Source organism: Molossus molossus, unplaced genomic scaffold, assembly GCF_014108415.1.
Source record: "Molossus molossus isolate mMolMol1 unplaced genomic scaffold, mMolMol1.p scaffold_m16_p_23, whole genome shotgun sequence".
NCBI lineage: Eukaryota > Metazoa > Chordata > Mammalia > Chiroptera > Molossidae > Molossus > Molossus molossus.
The window spans coordinates 19,266,288-19,285,937 of NW_023425359.1; positions in this window are offsets into that span (position 1 = coordinate 19,266,288).

Genomic DNA, 19,650 nt, shown 5'->3' on the forward strand with positions numbered 1-19,650 from the left:
TTATAGAGAATTGAATCAAATCCATCTTCCCTCTTTTCTACCTCAGCTTCCCCGACTCCACGACCCACCTCGCTTAATCTTATTGCCTGCAATTTTGCATCCAAGGTCACTGTTTCCCTGGTCTCTGGCTGTTTTATTCAAACTCTCTCAGGCTCTTCCGTTGTTCAATGATTTCTGTTCACGGGGCAAAATCTGGTGTGAAGTTCTATCTCCACCTCTCATTCCGCACCTTTGAATGAAAAACACAGCCTTGGATGGGGCTCAGTTCTTCACGAAGATCACCCTTAGCACGTTGCCCGGTGGGCGGCATGTGTGTGGGAGAATTCATTTGAACAGATCTGCTATCGAAGGATAAATGCACCCCCCCACCCCAAATCACAATGGTAATCAGAGCCAGCCGCCTCGTTTCTGATGATTTTACAGATGAGCTGGGCTTCGGAGATGTGTCAACATAACCCTCTCCCACACTGAGTTGTTTTGGCTGCAGGGGGCGGATGCTTTGCTCTCGCTCGCTCGCTCGCTCGCTCTTTTTCCTTTTGCTTCCCAGCTGCATTTGTGCGTGTTTTCATCCTTTGCTAAAACCCGTGGCCCGAAAATGTGATTAACAGTCATTTTCAGATACAGATATTGGCTCTCCTCTGCCAAACAGACGCAGCATGCAAGAGCAGGCAGATATCAAAATAATACAAAAGGGTATATTTACTCATCGGAAACTGTGTTAATGGCTACATCTGCCCCTCTCATTCCAGGCTGGCTGGGATCATCTCTGCTCTTCTGATGTGCTCATGTTTGCCCCGACAGTGACATCTCTTTGTCTTGCGCCCCGTAAATAAAATAATCCCCGTGGTTGGTCTGCTGTTTGTGCGCCAAGTGGAAGTTACAACAATTTAAAATGTGAAGCCTGCGCTCCGTGGGGTGTGCTCGCGAGACGCCCGGACGCGGGGGGCTGGCCCTCGAGCTTTCCTTCGGCCACGTTCGGAGGGGAGGGGTCCGCGCCAGGCACCACGAGCGACAGGGAACCAGCGGATTAGCAGAGTCACACGGCAATGGCGCATTTACACTTGCTCACAGCCTGACAGGTTGGGGCTTATTTTTTCAAATCCAATGCAATCGTGGGCTGGTTGGAGTCGCTTGGGGCTGTGACTCCGGGAGGTTTGAAATCCCCAAAGCCAGTGACTGCATCACCCAAGGCGTCACAGCTGTCTAGGCCAGTTTGTGCCGGAGGGTACATGACCTGACATCCTGTGGAGTGGATTTCACTTATCTGTTTATTGAAAAATAAATTGTTTTTTTTTTCCTTATTGATCTTAGAGAGAGAGGAAGGGGGAGAGAGAGAGAAACATCGATGAGCGAGAACATCGATTGCCCGCCTCTTGCACGCCCCCCACTGGGGATCGAGCCCAACAACCTGGGCATGTGCCCTGACCAGGAATCGAACCAGGACCTCTCGGTTTGTGGGATGACGCTCAATCCACTGAGCCACACTGGCAGGGCCTAGGGAATAAATTTTAAAGAGCAGTCTTCAAGAGCATCACTTGCAGGAATAAGTCAACCCATACCCAGTATCCCCCTGTGATCCCGGTCCTGCCAGGTGCTGTAAGAGGGGCAGAGAGGGTAATACTCAGTCTTAAGCATGTGGAATTCATATCAGACTGACTTGGGCAGGAAGCATTTTAGTGACAAGGAAGCAAGGTGCAGTTTCAGAGATGGAACTGAAGATGAGACACATTGAGACATACAAGGCATCGCTGACCTTGAAGAATAAGGGTACTTTCGCTGCGTTCGAAGAAAAGTTCGGACGTAGGCAAGATAATCCTCCCAAATAATTCGCATCAGGTGACAAAAACCTGGCTGCTAATGTCTCTGGTCCAAGCTTTGGGAAGGTGTTCTTGAGTCTCCAAGTCCTGCACAGTGTTCCCTGTGTCCGGTGGGAAGATGTTTTTTCAGCCAGCGGTGATTTGGGGGACACTGGTCTATTTCAGAAAGTCTCGTTACTACAGAAACACCTAGAATGTGTTTCAACTCAGCCACAATCTAAAACCTGGGAAGTGTGGACGGACATGGTACGTCAAGGACTGTGCCCGTGATGAATAACCCCGGGCGGCTACATCTCTGGAGGTGGCAGTTGGGTTGCTCATTCACATAGCAGCTGTTCAGAGACATCTGTGCTGTCTCCAGGATTCAGTTATTTTTTTTAAATTTATTTATTTTTGTTGCAGATGTTTCTCTTTTTTCCCCCCATTGACACCCTCCTCTCAATTCCGCCCCACCCAGCATTATTGTCTGTGTCCTTGTTTACACAAACATGCGTAAACGTTCTGTGGTTTATCTCTTCCCTCCCCCCACATCCACCTCTTCTGAGGTTTGTCCGTCTGCACCTCATTTCCATGTCTCTGGGTCTGTTTTGTTCCTCAGCTTGTTTTGTTCATTATATTCCACAGATAAGTGAGATCATGTGATATTTGTCTTTCTCTGGTTGGCTTGTTTCACTTAGGATAATACTCTCTAGGTCCCTCCATATCATCTCAAAGGATAAGAGATCTTTCTTTCTTACAGCTGCGTAGTACTCCATTGTGTATATGTACCACTGCTTTTTTATCCACTCATCTACTGATGGACACTTGGGTGTTTCCAGATCTTAGCGACTATAAATAGTGCTGCTATGAACATAGGGGTGTATATATTCTTTCTGATTGGTGTTTCAGGCTTCTTAGGATATATTCCTAGAAGTGGGATCACTGGGTCAAATGGCAGTTCCATTTTTAATTTTTTGAGGAAGCACCATATTGTCTTCCACTGTGGCTGCACCAGTCTGCATTCCCACCAGCAGTGTACTAGAGTCCCCTTTTCTCCACACCCTCGCCAGCACTTGTTTAATGAAGGGCTCAGTTCTTTATAAGTACTTGTCTTCCCTACTCCCTGCTCCAAGAGTTCTGACAGCCCCTGGCAGCCCCAGCCTGCGGAGCGCACGCACTCTGAGGAATACGGTATGTCTCCCTTACGCCTTCAAGGAAGTCTTCCCCACGCACTGCGAATGGATATCCCATCGTGCGGATTTCCTAGAACAGTCCTTGGAGGCCAGGGTTTGGCTGGAATTGCTCTGTCTGTCCCGCCGTGGAGAAGTAGACTGTGGAGAGGTGACATCGTGTGTGGAAGGAGCTCTGCATTGGTTGTTTTGTTTTGTTTTGTTTTTGTTTTTTAATTCTCACCTGAGGGCATTTTTTTTGCATTTATCTTGAGAGAGAGAGGAGGGAGGGAGGGTGGGAGGGAGGAAGAAACATTGACATGTGAGAGACACATCGAGTGGTTGCCACACACACAACCCCAGCCAGGGCCAGGGACAAACTGCAACCAAGGTACATGCCCTTAGCGGGAACCGAACCCGGGCATCTCTGGTCCACGGGCCGACGCTCCCACCACTGAGCTAAACCGGCCAGGGCAGGAGCTCTGCATTTGGAATCAGAAGTTCCAAACCTCAGCTCTACTCTTCAGCTTTTTAACCTTGAGCAACCCCTTTGCATCTTGTTGGGTTTCAAGGTACCTGTAGGACGGAGGTAGGAAGACTTCCCTTGCCCACGTTGCACATGGGCTGTGCAGCTCAGAGTTGACAAGTCGGCTTGGTTTGTGGTGGGGAGGATGCAGTGTCTGCTCTGCTGGATTTGCTGTTGGAGCTGCTTCTTCTGAAGTGTCTAGTTCTCTTAGGACATGTCTGAGCATGTGGATGAAAGGCGGGACTGTGACTGGGGACTAGACCCTCGGGCAGAGGAGCTGAGGTTGTTCTACTCTCCTTGGTAGGTCAGGCACTGTGTTTTGATCATGGCTCCTCCCTTGGCTATGCCGTGGCTCACTCAACACCATGTTCTCCCTCTGCATCTTCTCCCACCTCAATGCCATGATTGGGTCAGGACATTTTTTTTAAATGTTTTTTATTGATTTGTTTTTTAGAGAGAGAGGAGGGAGAGAGAGATAGAAACATCAACATGAGAGAGAGACATCCATTGGCTGCCTCCTGCACACCCCTCACTGGGGATTGAGCCTTAAACCCAGGCATGTCCCCTGACCAGAATCGAACCCAGACCTCTCAGTCCACGGGACGACGCTCAATCCACTGAGCCACACTGGCTGGGTGGGTAGGGATTTTTTTTCTTATTTACTCCTGACTCCCCAGAACCTAGAAAAATGTTTGGTGCATAGTAAATGCTCAGTTCAGATGCAGTGAATGAATCCCTGAAGGAGAGAGGGAGGAAGGAGAGAGGGAGGGAAGAAGGAAGGAAATCCAAGCAGACACTTTGTTGATTGGTTTAGAAAGCTCTGATTTCATCAAAGAAAATCACCTAAAAATAGAACAGGAAGGGAAAGAGTTCTTCAGCGACTTCCTTGATAAAGATGTTTCCAAGACTGAAGTTTTTTACTTCCTAATCCTCCAAAAGGAAGTCGTGAATGGTTTTTGACAATAATCCTTCTGAGTGCTGACATTTTCAGGCACTGAGCTGAAGACGCGGGAAATGTCCTTGAATTATTCAGTCGCACAATAAGTGTTCCAGAGTTGGTTATGGATGTGCCATTGGCTCTGTGCACTTTCCTGTCCCTCTACCTTCTTTGGAAGGAGAAACTGAGTTAGCAGTTGCATGGTCGCATGGGAACACATCTTTAAATTTGTAAACTGAAGCCATATGACTATGGCTCTCTTTGTTTCTTGCTCTCTCAACTTTCCCCCATAATTTCCAGAGGAATTGAGAAGTCTCATTCAAGTGTTAATTTCAGGGGATGGTGGGACATTCTCCAACATTAAGAATACTGTATGTGTACATGTAAGGGGTGATGAAATATCCCTTTTGCTCTTTTTGCCAGAATCCTGTGAATTTGATCCCTTTCATCCCTGAACTCATTGCAGTCCCTTTAAAGATCTAAAGAAAAATCTTGATGCGCTACTTAAAGCCTTAAATCACGTAGAATTACAATAATTTTAGAAGCCTGAAACGGCTAATAAGATTTAGCAAGAGTTGTGGGGAAGTTAGCTTTTATCACTAATGATAATAAATAAAAGAGCATGACAGTTTAAAAAATTACTTTGAAAGGAATTCAGTTTATTAAATAGTTAAAATCTATCATTGTTAATAAAGCAAGTTCCAAGCATGTTGGCTCCATGTATTCTGTGAGTCTTATCAAAGTTATATGTACATTGTGGTCTTAAAATGAAGAAACTAAATGACCAATGATATTATTAATAGAAGAAATTTAAGTTGCATACATTAATCACTCAGATAGGTATATCACCAATAATATTAAATGAACACCGTGGGTCTTTACACAAGCAAATTAATTGTTATATCATTATTTATATTATGCTTTTCAACATACTTTCAGATGATGTATAAATTTATTCTCAGCATGATGAATTACATTGACTGTTGAGCATGTGTTTATTTTTCTTCACTGCATTGTAGTGAACAAAAAACGTCTGATAAGAAGCCAAAAGGACTCAATTCAATGGCTTCAAAGCCATTCAGAATCACACTGTTCTCAACTATCTGAATTAAATAATAGTTTCTGGGTTTTCAGAGCAAACCAATTCTATCCCTAATTATCAGCTGTTGCTCTGTTGAAAACAAGTGGTAACATACTTAGAGATGAAACGTCCATTCATGAAGACCACCGCGATGTACATGGTAATGCGTTTACTGGCTCTGAAGTTGACACGTTACAAACAAGTGAAAGAGGGCTTTCCCTAGAGTCCTGACCCGGAAGTCACAGGGGAAAAAAGAGAGAGAAATAATTATTTTTTTCTTTCAGTAATTTTTCTTTATTGATTTTAGAGAGAGAGGAAGGTAAAGGGGGAGAGAGAGAGAAACATCGATGAGAGAGAACATCGATTGGCCACCTCCTGCATGTCCCCCCTTGGGGATCAGGCCCACAACCTGGGCATGTGCCCTGACCGGGAATCAAACCAGCGACCTCTTGGTGCAGGGGTCAATGCTCAACCACTGAGCCACACTGGCAGCGAGAATTTTGATGTAGAAAACTTGTGGTTTGGACCTTTTATTAAATTTTTTTTTCTAATGGTCAGAAGAGCCATTTAAAAGCCAATTCTGTTACCATCCAGTACAATGGATGAGAATTGAGGATATTGTAGATGTCAGGTTATCTTTCGAGTTAAATATAATGAATAGCGGAACTTTCTCTTTGGTTGACGTAGACATTTCGAGCAGGAACACATTTCAGAACCAGTCCTTCTGGGTGTCATCCCCTCTTTTCAGCCTTGCTGAAGTCCTGAGTGCTTCCTGTCGCTCTGGAGGCCTTACCTGAGAAGACCAAACACCTGTGATAGAAGTTTTTGTTGATATGTCCGATTGAGTCCATGGTCAACTCCGTGATTTTAACATAATGGGGCATGGACTTCGGTCTTGGATTGAAAACTTAATTTCCAGTCCTGTTTATTTCACCCTTAAACTGCGTGGAATCATAGAACTTTTCTGGTCCTGATCATTTTAAGTAGAAGACAGTGGGCCTGGATAGCTCTCAACTTAGGGTCCTTGAGGAAATAATGGGCCAGTGAGTCATATACAGGATTTTTAAAAGTCTAATGAAAATAAGACATAAAATCACAATGTATATAAACGAACTCAAACATCTCTTTGTTGTTTGGGATGATTATGCCCCTCCACCCCCACTTTTATTTTTTTTAATTTTTACAACATGGAGTTATCTTACACGAATTACAAATTCTCACTGGCAATAATATAGCTTTTCATTAATAAAAGTAGAGCTGTTGCTATTAACTAAATGCATGTTGTCAAACATAAAACAATAGGATTCAACAGAGAAAAGTCTCAAAGCTGGGAGGTGTCCTTGGTTATAAAAAGTCCCGAGTTTCTTTGTTTTATTTTGTTTTTTTTTTCAGTTCAGTAATGTTAAGGTGATGTACCTGTGGTGACAGCAGCTGGATACCAAAATGCTATTCTCCCTTCATAGGCACTTCATCTACATTGTCCGGCGGCCTCGTTCGTGAGAATAAACAAATGTTCTTTGGAATAAATCAATTGGTTGGGATATTTATACAGATTAACTTCTTAACCAGCACAATCTGTTTTCTTTCAGAACAATAGATTACACGCCCATGGCCATGGTTTACTGTATTGGGGAAATTCCTGGATTGTAAATTTGGTCATTAATCCATTCTGCTTTATTTTTCAATCCTCTCTAAAACTCGAGCAAACACACAGGACAAACAAACTGGGTAGAAGGCATGTCATCATCCATCAGTTCTACTTTGCAGAGATCACTGAAGAGAGGGCCATGGGTATAAGCTCTGGCAGCAGGGACAGGTTCTCTTGGAGCTTCTGTGACACGAGTGCTGAACAGTAGTGCCTGGCACATAGACCGAGTGTAATTATACCAGATGTTGGTAAATATCGTGGAAATCAGGGTCAAGGTTCTAGTACTAATGTCTTGTTTCTTTTAACCTCATAGACAATACTTTATTTATTCACAAGATTATGATTAATAAGATCATTATGAGTATTCATTGTGAGTTAAGCCATATTTCCAAATTAGAGTTTACAGTTCAGTTAATTGTATAATTAGAATTGATGATAACTTTCCAGTTTTTACGTTTTGGGTCCAACCATGTAACTATTCATGTGTTAGCTGGTCACTTTTACGATCGAAGCCAGCAGATTAAAGGCTCAAATCTGGTCAAATACAATAGCTGATCTGATTCTGCAAAGATTTTATCTAGATTTTTCCCCTTTCAAAATTTTAAATGACAGTGCCATAGCCAATAACATGAATTCCTGATTATAAATACTTTGAGTTTTGCTTAGCTTAAGATTAGGTTTGAAGTATTAGTATTAATGTTAGGCACGGGGCAAGCAGATAACACTTACACATATAGTAATTACCTCTAGAATATTTGCCTTTTCAAAACAAACACGACCCCGATTCATTCTAATAAAAGAAAAATTGGTCCTTGTTGAATAACAGTGTTCATGCACTTTACCTCACTTAATCTTCTGAGCAATGTAAGCTAGTGGTTACCTTCCCTGTGCTGCAGATTGAGAAACTGAGCCTTGATCATTTTACGTAATTTTCTCAAGCTAGGAAGTGGCAGAACAATTCTTCATACCCCCTCCCCCTTTTTTCCCTTTTCTCTGACTTCAGTGTCTGTGCATCATCCAACATTCTCTATCACTCTATCAGTACTTCTTAGTTTGGGCACTTTGGTCCAATGAAAGTAGATACTTTTAACTTCTCAGTATCATTTTTATTTGCTTGTGATCATATTACAGAGTTTTGTGCTGAGTTCAGAAATTCGAAGGCATGTTCGATGAAAATAAATGCTATAAGCAGTAGCTCCCTTATGAGCACTGGGATATTTGGATGCGAGAACGGATGAGTTATCTATTCCCGAATTATCTATTAGTGACAATAATGCCAACACTTAGTGGCTTTGAACAGTGATAAGGACTTATTCTCTCTCACGGTTTCTATGGATTGAAAAGCTAGGTGCGGTTTTGTTGGGAGACCCTGGGTTGGGATCACTCATGGGGTTGTCTGTCACCAGGAAGTTGGACTCAAGTCTTGGTCAGAACTGTAGCCGAAGGGAGGCTTGGATAGGACCTGAGGATCCACTTGCATGGTGGCCGTTCAGGCAGGGACAAGGTGGTTTCTCCCCATGCGGTCCTCTCTTCTCAGTATGGTAGTTGACACCCCAGAGCAATGTATTTTCCAACCGAGCCTCGGAAGTCACACACCATCACTTCAGCCAGAGTGCAGTGGTCACACAGGCCAGCCCTGTTCACCACTCACACAAGATATGAAAGTCAGGAGACAAGAGTCATCGCCACCATCATGGAGGCTGGCTACCACAGACACTGATGCTGTGTACAGGTGATTTTATAGATAACTTTTTTTTTTTTAATATTTTTTCTTTATTGATTTTAGAGAGAGAGGGAGAGGGAGAGAGAAACATCAATGAGAGAGAACATCAATTGGCCACCTCCTGCATGCCTGCCACTGGGGATCGGGCCCACAACCTGGGCATGTGCCTGACCGGGAATCAATCTGGAGACCTGTTGTGCATGAGTCGACGCTCAACCACTAAGCCACACTGGCCAGGCTACAGATAACTTTATATTGGTACTCACTCCTTAATTTTAAAGAGTGGGAAATAGAACCCGGGACTTATTCAAGCTCAAAGACCTTTAGGGAAGAACCTGTCTTAAAAGGAATATTGTACCATGTGAATAATCTCTGTCTGTCTTAAAATAATAATATGTTGGTGCTAAATTCATTGATAGCTGGAGATTTGAGCTTGGGCTTGCTTCTAGTGAAGGTTCATTGGGCAGGGCTGTTGACATGAGGTGAACTGGTTTAAACTATTGATGACTCTTCTGAAGCAAAACACTTCACATCGTCAGTCTGGTTATTCACGCTGTCCACATGCTGCTATGGCCCTCCATTTTCCTCGGTAAAAGAGGATTTTCAGTGGTCAAGAAACCTGATCTGGGCTGGTCCCTATCTCTGCCCTTGCCCGGTGTCTCATTCCTCTCTCCTGGGTATTCGCGTGTGATCCTGCCACAGGGCCTTGGCACTGGCTGTCTCCACTACTTGAAATACTTACTCTTTTATGCATCCTCATGATGAGTTCCTTCCATAACTCAAGTCTTTCTTCACATGTTACCTTCTCAATGACACCAACACTGGCCATTCGTTCTATCTGATTGTTGCCTTCTGCCTAGAACAATGAACCTAGGACATAGGAGTTGCTCAAGAAACTTTCATTGAATGAAGAACTTATTAATGAAGCCACTGGGAGGTACTGGGGCTGCTTTTTACTGCCCAAGGCAGGTTGGGATCATCCACATGACTCGTTTTCAGACCCTAGTACTTGGTCTTTGCCCAGTCTCTGAAGACAGTCCTTAGATGCAAATGTGCTTTGTCTCTGGGGCAGGTTCCTGTCCCTCAGAAATCAGCACTGTCTCCACCCTCGAATCTTTAGAATTTTAACATAAAAAGAGAACAGAAGAAAAACACTTCTACTAAGACGTATGGTAGGGGACAGTTTGATATTATTTAAGGGAGGATATTAATTGAGCCATTTCTGTAGACGTTAGGCAAATTGTTTCACTCCGAGTTAAAAAGCAGCTTGGGACTATTAAAGTATAGGGTGTCTGCATGCTTTTTATGATGGTCTTAGCGTATAGCTCTATATCACTTTTATTTCTCTATTAAATCAAGATGTATCTCATTGAGGCCGCTGTCCCACACGGCACAGCGTGGTTCATTTTGGTGCCTGGGACCAGAATTGTCTCTGATTGAGTGGAAAGGTATATGTGTCTTTGACATGTGCCTACTGTGGATGGTCTTTAGGCTGGCGTTTCGATCAGCATGGATCTCCACGGAACGGGAGCAGCAGAGTTCCTCCCCACGTGGGTTTGCTGCTCTGAGATTCCGCCTTCTCTAATTTGGGAGTGTCTTCTCTTCTGTGGGATCCCAGTGAATTCCTACATGGCTCTTCATGTAGAGTTGGTACAACAGGAGACAATGGCGCTTTTAAATGTATGAAACATCTACATACATCAAAACTTGAGGAAAGATTTCTGTTATGGGTTGAATTGTATCTCCCCCCCCCCCCAAACGATATTGATGGTCTAACCCTCAGTACCTTAGAACGTGACCTTAATTGGGAAGAAGGTCTTTGTAGGTGATCAAGATAAGATGACATGATCATCTTATCTTGGGTGGGTCTTAATTCAGAATGACTGGGGTCCTTATAAAAGAGGGGGCATCCGGACATCCGGACACAGAGCGCTGCAGGGAGAACGCCCTGTGAAGAGCGTTTACATGGCCATAAACCGAGGCTCCTCAAAGAGTTCCCGCAGACCTCCGGAAGCTAGGAGAGAGGAATGGAGCCGATCCCCCCCACAACCCTCCAAAGGAGCCAGTCCTGTGGACACCTTGCTTTTGGACTTCAGACAACACGTTTCTGCTGAGTCACCCAGCCTGTGGTAGTCGATCGCAGCAGCCCTGGTGAACTAATACAGTGATGGTTCACTTGTGCGTCACTCAGCAGCTTCAGATGACAACCGTTCACTGAGCACCTTGCACAAGTGAGCAGACCTGGGTACAAGGAAAGATCTGTGGAACCAGTCATGTTCATGGGGTGAAGGAATTATTGAACCCACATGTTCACAGAAGGCTAGTTGTTCATGACAATAGATTGACATTGACATGCCTGCGATACAAGGACTCTAGATATTATTTGAATGTTAGGACAGAGGCGTGAAGAGGAACCACTCCCTTTGGAAGCATGGAGATGATCTTGTCTAACTAATCTCTTCATGTTATAGAAGAAGGCATTCGTGTTGAGTAGTTTGCCCTCAGTAGGACCACCAAAGCTAGGAAGGAGGCTTGGTCCAAGATTCCCAAACATTCTCCTCCTTCCTTCTTCCTTTCTTCCTTTTTTCCTCCTCCTCTTCTTCTCCTTCCCCTCCTCCTCCTTCTTTTAACCAAATCTCCTCTCTCACAAATTACAAATCATCAAAGAGTAGCTATGCAACCAATGTTTGCTGAATGAATAAACACATCTAAAGCAAAGTTTGAAGGTTTAGGTAAAATATCAGACATTTTTCAGCAGTGCGAGTAGATGAGAATGTTGCCGCTTAAACTAGAAAAGCAGATTGGGGCTGGTCTTGAATCCCAGCATGCCCACGCTCTGCTGTGTCAAGTTGGGCAAGTCAACCCCACCCCGTCTCAGCCACGCCATCTTCAGTCATCTTCGTTACAGAGATAAGAATACCTCGCAGGACTAATCTTGGCATGCGATCATGCATGTAAATCACGTAGCCCAGTTCTTAGCGTAGAAGTGCTCACTAGTGGCTCTTTTGAATTCATCCCCTTTGCTGAGAGTACATACACTAATGTCTTTACATACCTAAACTGTGCTATCAATATGGATAATGCATTATTATTATTATTATTGTTATTGTTGTTGTTATTTTGAATAATGATGAGGTGTGAACCCAATTCTAGCTCTTGTTCCTTTATCTAAGAGTTGGGCATTCTTGTGGCTGTGTGGTCCAGAGAGGACAACACTGAATCACTCACAGAAGAGGGTGATGCACAGCCGTCCCTATCCTGATACATTGTTGCACTCACCCACAGGAGAGAGTCACAAGTAATCATAGGTAGTAGACCATCATGGGTTCCATGAGTATGTAAATGTGAGTGACCAAGTTGATTGTCTTTCCTGAAATGTGTTTCAAAGACCGGATATATCCCAGGTTCTCTGTGTGCCCATTTACATTCTTCTCATATATTTTTTATAAATTATATACATTTGTCAAAATGCATTTTAACTCCATTCATGTATTTTTATAAATCCTCACCTGAGGATGTTTTTTCCATTCATCTTCAGATAGAGTGGGAGGGGGAGAGAGAGAGAGAAACATCGATTGGTTGCCTCCCACACCACCCCGACCAAGGCTGGGGACCAAACCACAACCGAGGTACGTGCCCTTGACCAGAATTGAACCCACAACTCTTTGGTCCACAGGCTGATGCTCTAACTGCTGAGCCAAACCAGTGCATTTTTATATATTTGTTTTACTTGCTCAATAACTTGGGATTTATGGAATCTAGAATTTCATTTCATGCTTTGTGAAGGAATATTTCTAGTTATCGCTTATAAATAGAATGATCAGGGCGACACTACCAGATGCTCACTGCTGAGACTAAAACCACTGAGAACTAATTCTTAATTGTGATAATATAAATAATAAAATGTAAACACAATGCTAAATCATGTGGGGATAGCAGAATAATAGAAAATATTATAAATGGCTTGATATCTGCAAAAATTAAGTAATGTCTAGATAAAGCATGCCATTTTCAAAACGTAGTTTTGGACAGATATTGCTCTGTGAAATGAGGGTAGTCTAGTAAAATAATAAGAATATAATTGTCCCATGTTGGTAAGCAAACAACACGGACAAAGGTGTAGGAAAAGCATGAGGTTATCATTTGAAAGTTTATTTTTAGTGTCTCTTGTGTTTTTTTTCTTTGTCCTAACTTTCTGCTGCAGCTTTAAGGAGAGTCCTAGATAGTGTTAGGGTCTGGTCTTCAGATAAATCATCTATGTTACTTTTTTTTTAGGTGTTTAACTTCTTTCGCACTTTATTAGAAGAAACAATTGCTTGAACACGGGGCCTTTGTTTTGTAGGAGGTTAGCTGCTTCCCTTTGAAGTGATGGCTCTCGGTGACATTAAAATTAGCTCCTTAGCAGGAACTATGAAGTCACCAAGCAGAGGAAGTCCAAAGGGGATCAATCCTTAGGAAACGAAGGTTCTGTTTTCTTGCAAATACCTTTAGTAATTAAAAAGGGAAGAAAGGGAGCATGGGTGAGACCCATTGCCATTACATATCGAGAGAAATGGCTAAAAGCTCTTTCCGCAGGCAAAGGGATGAAATTTACAGCCCTCTCAAGGTTAACGGGGCCCCAGAAAATGGTCATGCAATAATTTGGGTTTCTTGGATGTCCCACTGACTTATAGTGTACGTCCCTAAAATTTGCTAATGTTTTGTCTGGAGGAAAAGGTAGTGTTGAGGATGAGATGTATTTGGAATTCCTCTGTCCTGATTCTAAGCAAATTCCTCTTTGGAATCATCCGATGTGTACAAGGAAAGATGACCTCTGTGGGGAAATTCTATAAATTCTCCCTTTTATTCCAATTAAATTGGAAGCTACAACTCGTAGCCCAAAGATAAAATAGTAAAGGGTATTTGCCCAGCCGGTGTGGCTCAGTGGTTGAGCGTCGACCCAGGCACCAAGAGGTCGCCAGTTCGATTCCCGGTCAGGGCACATGCCCAGGTTGTGGGCCTGATCCCCGGTGGGGTGCATGCAGGAGGCGGCCCATATGTGTTCTCTCTCATTGTGTTTCTTTCTTTCTCTCTCTCTCTCTCTCTCCCTCCCTCCCTCCCTCCCTCCCTCCCTTCTTCTCTCTCTGAAAATTAATAAAGAAAAAAAAAAAAAAAAGGTATTTGTGGTAGGAAGCCTGTAAGGAAATATCACCACTCTTCGAGTCTAAGGCACTCAGAGTCAGAGCACCATAAAAGGGGGGATTCGGTGGGGCCATGTCTTTAGAGGCTCTTTAGAAACAAGCATCTAAAGAGCATCTGTCTGTCCCCTCACGAACATGCAGGGGAGCTGTGCACTGCTCTCCTGAGCATCCAAGGTTCAAGCTGGATCTGGTCAGTGCTCTTGCCACGTGCAGTGTCTGCGGGTCTTCTGCCTGCGTACCCCGCTGGGGGCTGGCTCTGACGGCCACCTCTAAGGGGCTCTTGGGAGTCCAGGTATCATGACGTTGTCATGAGAGTCTCATGAGACCCAGGGCATCCGTTCAGAATGACTTGCATGGGACTGGGAGCCAGACTGCCCTATTGCACCATGACAAAGGGACCTCATAGCACCCCGTCTTTATTATGCCTCGCTCTCCCTGATCATGCGCTCCTTAATATTCTACTGTTTGTTCCTTGAATGTTTTTCTCTTCCATGTTTTTAGCATTTTTATAATTTCCCTTCCATTCGAAATGAGCATGTGACATAGAGTCATCTGTCTCTTGTGGCATTGGGACAAGCCATACTATTCCTTCTGATCCAGCTTTTGTGTTTTGTTTCGCTGTTTGCACAGATTATGGAAGCTGTGCAATATAAGTAAAAGATTCTTTCCAGTTTGAAAAAGAGGTTTAAGGGCGTCCTTTGCAATCTCTTTGGGGGATGTAGGTGATGTTTCTTTAAGTCAGATCCTAACACCTGGTACGGTGTCTGGTCCACTGAGGGTGCTTAGTAAATGCTGAATGAAGAAGTGAATAGCCCAGCTGGTGGGGCTCAGTGGATTGAGCATCGTCCTATGGACTGAGAGGTCCCGGTTCAGTCCGGGGGAGCACACTCAGCCACTGAGCAACACTGCCGGGCTGCATCCTGGCTTTGAGTGACACCCCAGTCTTCTCTCCATTTCTGTTGTTCTCTGTTTTCCCTGTAGAGAGAAAATGCTATAAGCCATTCTCAAAATTCTGACCTCATGTATGTATGTATGTATGTATGTATTTATTTCTCTTTATGTTTAGAGAGACAGGAAGCGCAAAGGAGAGAGAGATGGAAACATCGATGAGAGAGAGCATCAATTGACTGCCTCCTGCATGGCCCCCATTAGGGATTTGGTCCACAACCTGGGCATGTACCTGACCGGGAATCCAACTGGTGACATCTAGGTGCATGGGTCGATACTCAACCCCTGAGCCACACCAGCTGGGCTGACCTCATGTATTTATTTCTCAAAATGAACTCTGGATGGCACAGTAGTGGCCAGGGATTCAGCAGTGACCAAGACTCGGCTCTCCCTAGGAGGGCATCTCCCGGTGCACTGTGGCGAGGGACCAGACAGGGTTCTAAGAACCGCACCAACCAGAACGCGGAAGGACCAGGACGCACTCCTTGGAAGAAATGACAGTCACACTGAGTCAAAAGGGCAATTTGCTAGTAGCTAGGGAACATGGGGACAGGCGGCCATGCATACCTGGCCCTTGGAAGCACTACTGGAAGGATGTGGGCGGGGGATGCTTTCTCTGATGTGAATACAGCAAAGGCCGCGGTGAGGAGCCCGGACCTCCTCCTGAAGCCGTGAGGAGCCATGGAAGGGCTTTCGGCAGGGCAGTGACCGTTTGGACAGATGCTCTGGACATATTTTGGAGAATGGATGGAGTCTAGTAACAGATGGGGACAGTGAGGAGGTTGTAGAAATCAAGGGGAGAGACTGTGGTGGCCTTTTCTAAGGTGGTGGTGGTGGTGATGGTGGAAACAGGTGAGGCGTTGAAGCTGTGCTAAGAGGCCGGATGGACAGGCCACGCTGACGCAGTGGGCGCCAGAGATGAGGAGCGTGGGCATCGAGAATGGCACCCAGTGTCTCGGGTTCTGAGCAAAGGTGTATTTCGGAGGGGTCATCTCCATTGTCCTTGATCTTTAAGTGCAGGCTGATGTTCCCCAAAGCTTCCAAATTGACCTCCCTGAAGACTGTTGCCATCTCCTATCTCATCAAGTGAACAGCAAGGCTGGCTTTTGAAGGGACTGTCATCTGTCCGCAGAAGTCCTGCCCAGCGAGAGCAGGGCCGCAGAGGCTCGGAGGCGAATGCTCACGTTGTGGAGCAGTGTGCACTGAGTTCAGTGTTGGCAAATAAATGGTTAAAATATATTGCTTACTGTCCCTTACGGACAAGTTTGGTCAAAATAGTTGTACGAGAATGTGTGTGTGTGTGCGCGCGTGTGCGTATGTGTTTGTGCATGTATGTCCATTCACAAAATGTGTGTGTGTGTGTTTGTGAATACAGATACATTGTTTCCAGTTCCTCCATCACTGGGAGGAGCTTGTTTAATGCCTCTGAGCTGGTATTCGTGATTGGATACCTAGAACTAGGTGCTGGACAGGAGTCAGCAACATTCCTGTATGTGTAAGCCTAACAATGGTCAGCTATAAGGACTGTGTTTTCCCTGCCGATAGTCTGGACTGAATTAGAGCTGGTGATATCAAAGTGGGTGACTCCATCGCCCATCACCAGTCCCTTGAGATACGTAATCCACTTAAAAGATACATTTTAAATAGCCTACTATGGGAAATGCAGTTAGCAAGCTCAGAGAGACGTTTCACATTCAAGAACTCTCAGAAATGCACGTACAGATTTAAGGGGGAAAAAAAAATCCTTGCAAGGAGTCAAATGCCCATGAAAGGGATGATTCATTTGATCAGCACAATTAAAACAGCACCTTCTGTTTTCATTCATCACGCTCATGACACAAGAAACATATTGGAGAAAAAGCAGTATGTACCTGGAGAGAAAATTTCAAATATAGGGAAGTTAAATGTCCATTTTTCTGAAAGAAGTCACTGAAAATCTTCTGTAGGATATAATTCAGGCAGAACCTCATCATTATGGACCAGGAGCCAGAGTGAGATCATTGTGGAATGAGAGCCAGAGAGAATGCAATGTCTACCCAATATTTTCTGAAGCACAAATGTAACCAGGAGTGAGTCATTCAACAGGGCACCTCAGAAGGTGGAGGGTCTCGGATATAAATGGGCAAGACTGCAGCACAGGAAAACCCGTCACCTTCACCTTGGACGTGCTGTGCTCATCTCCCGGCGAGTTCACAGAAATCAGCTTCCCCGACTCCGGTCCGTGCCTTGGGCCATGTCCACACTGCGGTGAACCTTCAGGTGAGTCAGAGACGACTTGGAAACCCGACAGTCTCTGTTCCCAGACTCCAGGTGATACGGCATTTCCTTCCTGGGCTGGAAATGAGTTGCATGAAAAGAACACGGGGTATAATGGACCTGTGTGGACTTTGCACATGGCCTCCTTCTGAGAGTGTGCTAGTAACAGAGAGAACTGGAGACTGGTTCTCGCAGGGAGAGATAGGAAGGGGGGGTGGCTTGGTTATTCAACATGTGTCAGCACGAGGTACCAAGAATAGAGTGGACACTAGAGACATAGAGGTGCCATTTCTTAAGGCTAATCGTACTACTTTGCAGCGTTGTTTTAAAGGGTGAATGAAATCATTCATTTAGTCATTCATTCATCAACTCTTTATGGAGTTCTACGCATTGCTAAAGATCCCAACGCAAATAATACAATGTTCTTGCTGTCATGGACCTTATATCTTAGTATGTAGAGCTGGATCTAATGCATAATGGAGCAGATAGATATACAAAGTGGCAGGTAGGGGATAAAGCAAGGTAATGAGTGTGAAGGACCAGATGGTGGTGGTCTGAGATGTGGTGTTCTGGGGGGACCTGCTTTTGAGGCCGTGCCACATGCAGTAACCTGCTGAGTGACGTGAACACGGAAGGGTGTCTGGAAGCATGTGGCACGGGGTTTGGCACATGCTTAGCACTTATTGTTATAATGACCATCATCCTTGATCAGAACGGTATATTCTGAGGCTATGCACCCCAAACATGTCGGGGGTCTGTAAAGAGTTATGGGAAGTCTGGTGTAGCCCATACGTCTAATGGAATCATATATCTGTACAGATAGAGATGTTTTTGATGTTCATTTGCAGTTTCACTTGGGAGCTAGCTAATAACGTTTAAAGGGAAAAGCAACAAAAACTGGTGGTTTTGTGTGGTTAGAAAGCTTGTCATGTTTTCCTCCATGCGTACAGTAAGCCTTCCTCGCCCACCCACTGAGTGTCAGGAATGTGTGCGGGGCAGACAAACATGTGACACGGGATGGAGCCTCTACCCTCAGGAAGCTTATCATCTTTTTCCCCCTCAGAATTCAGGACCCTCCCACATCCGTTGACACAGAACCAGCAGGAGGGATTTCCACGCTGACGAGGTTCTGTCGAGTTTAGGAAAAAAACACGTTGCATTTGACTGTTCACTTTGACGTTTGTTTAGTTTTATAAAATATGGAAAAGGCTTTTCCATTAGTGCATCAGACTTTCAGAGAGCTTTCAGAGTCTCTTGTCACAAGTAGTTAAATAGCACCAACGGGGAGTCCCACAGGCTGACAGCGTGGCCACGGAAATAGTTGTCTGTGGCGCAGGATGCGTGGCCGTCCCCACCTTGACCGAGGTCTCCGGGTCTGGAAAATCCAGATCCCGTGGGAACCCAGCGCCCACCTGGCAACCCCCCGCCATCCTTTAACGTCTGTGAGCCGCAGGCCACACCCTTTCTGCGGACAGTTAAGGAGGAACATCTCCGCCCAGCTGTATTTCAAGGATGCCCAGAAGTAGAACTTGGAGAAAGCGATGTTTACCCGAGAGACACATACAGGGTGCAGTAAGGGCCACAGATGACACACACCCGGAACTTGCTCTCAGTGTCTGTTTCTGCCCTGTGCCGGTCTGTAGTCCGCTTTGAGGCCACAGGTGACACTGACTCGGGGGGCCTCCCTGGACACGAACATGGCCAGGGCTCATCACACTCGACATCCTTTCTCCGCTTTTTGATCTTCAGGGGAGTGTCCTATTCTGATTTTAAAGAGGAAAGTAGAGAGGGAGAGAGACAAACATCGATGAGAGACAGTATTGATTGGCCGCCTCCTGCGTGCCCCTCACTGGGGATCGGGCCCACAACCTGGGCATGTGCCCTGACCGGGAATCAAACCAGTGACCTCCTGGTGTGTGGGGTGACACTCAACCACTGAGCCACACGGGCTGGGCTCTAGCCTATGAGTCATGCCTGGTTGGGCACACATCCTGGACTCGCCGGCTGTGTCCTCCATGGCACATGCAGCCTTGTGAAGGCGGAAACTTTGTCCTCCCACCTCTGCATGTCCGGTGCTCGGCTCAGAGTAGGTTCCCATGAATATCTGTGACAAGTGAGTTTTAGCAGTGACAGAGGATACCAGCCACGGCGGAACCCCGGGATGCGGGAATGCCTAGCCGAGGACAGTCAGCCCCCGGGGGTCAGCACAGGGATCCTCATGCCGGTGACATTGAGGCCTGGCCGTGCGCTCTAACGACCGTCTGGGTGACAGTGCCTGGAATGAACTCTTCTCACCAAACTTCGTGATACGAAAGTGGCGCCATGTTAAAAGAACAGTATAGATGGGGCGAATGCGTGGTTTGCTTTGATTATTTTAAAATGCATA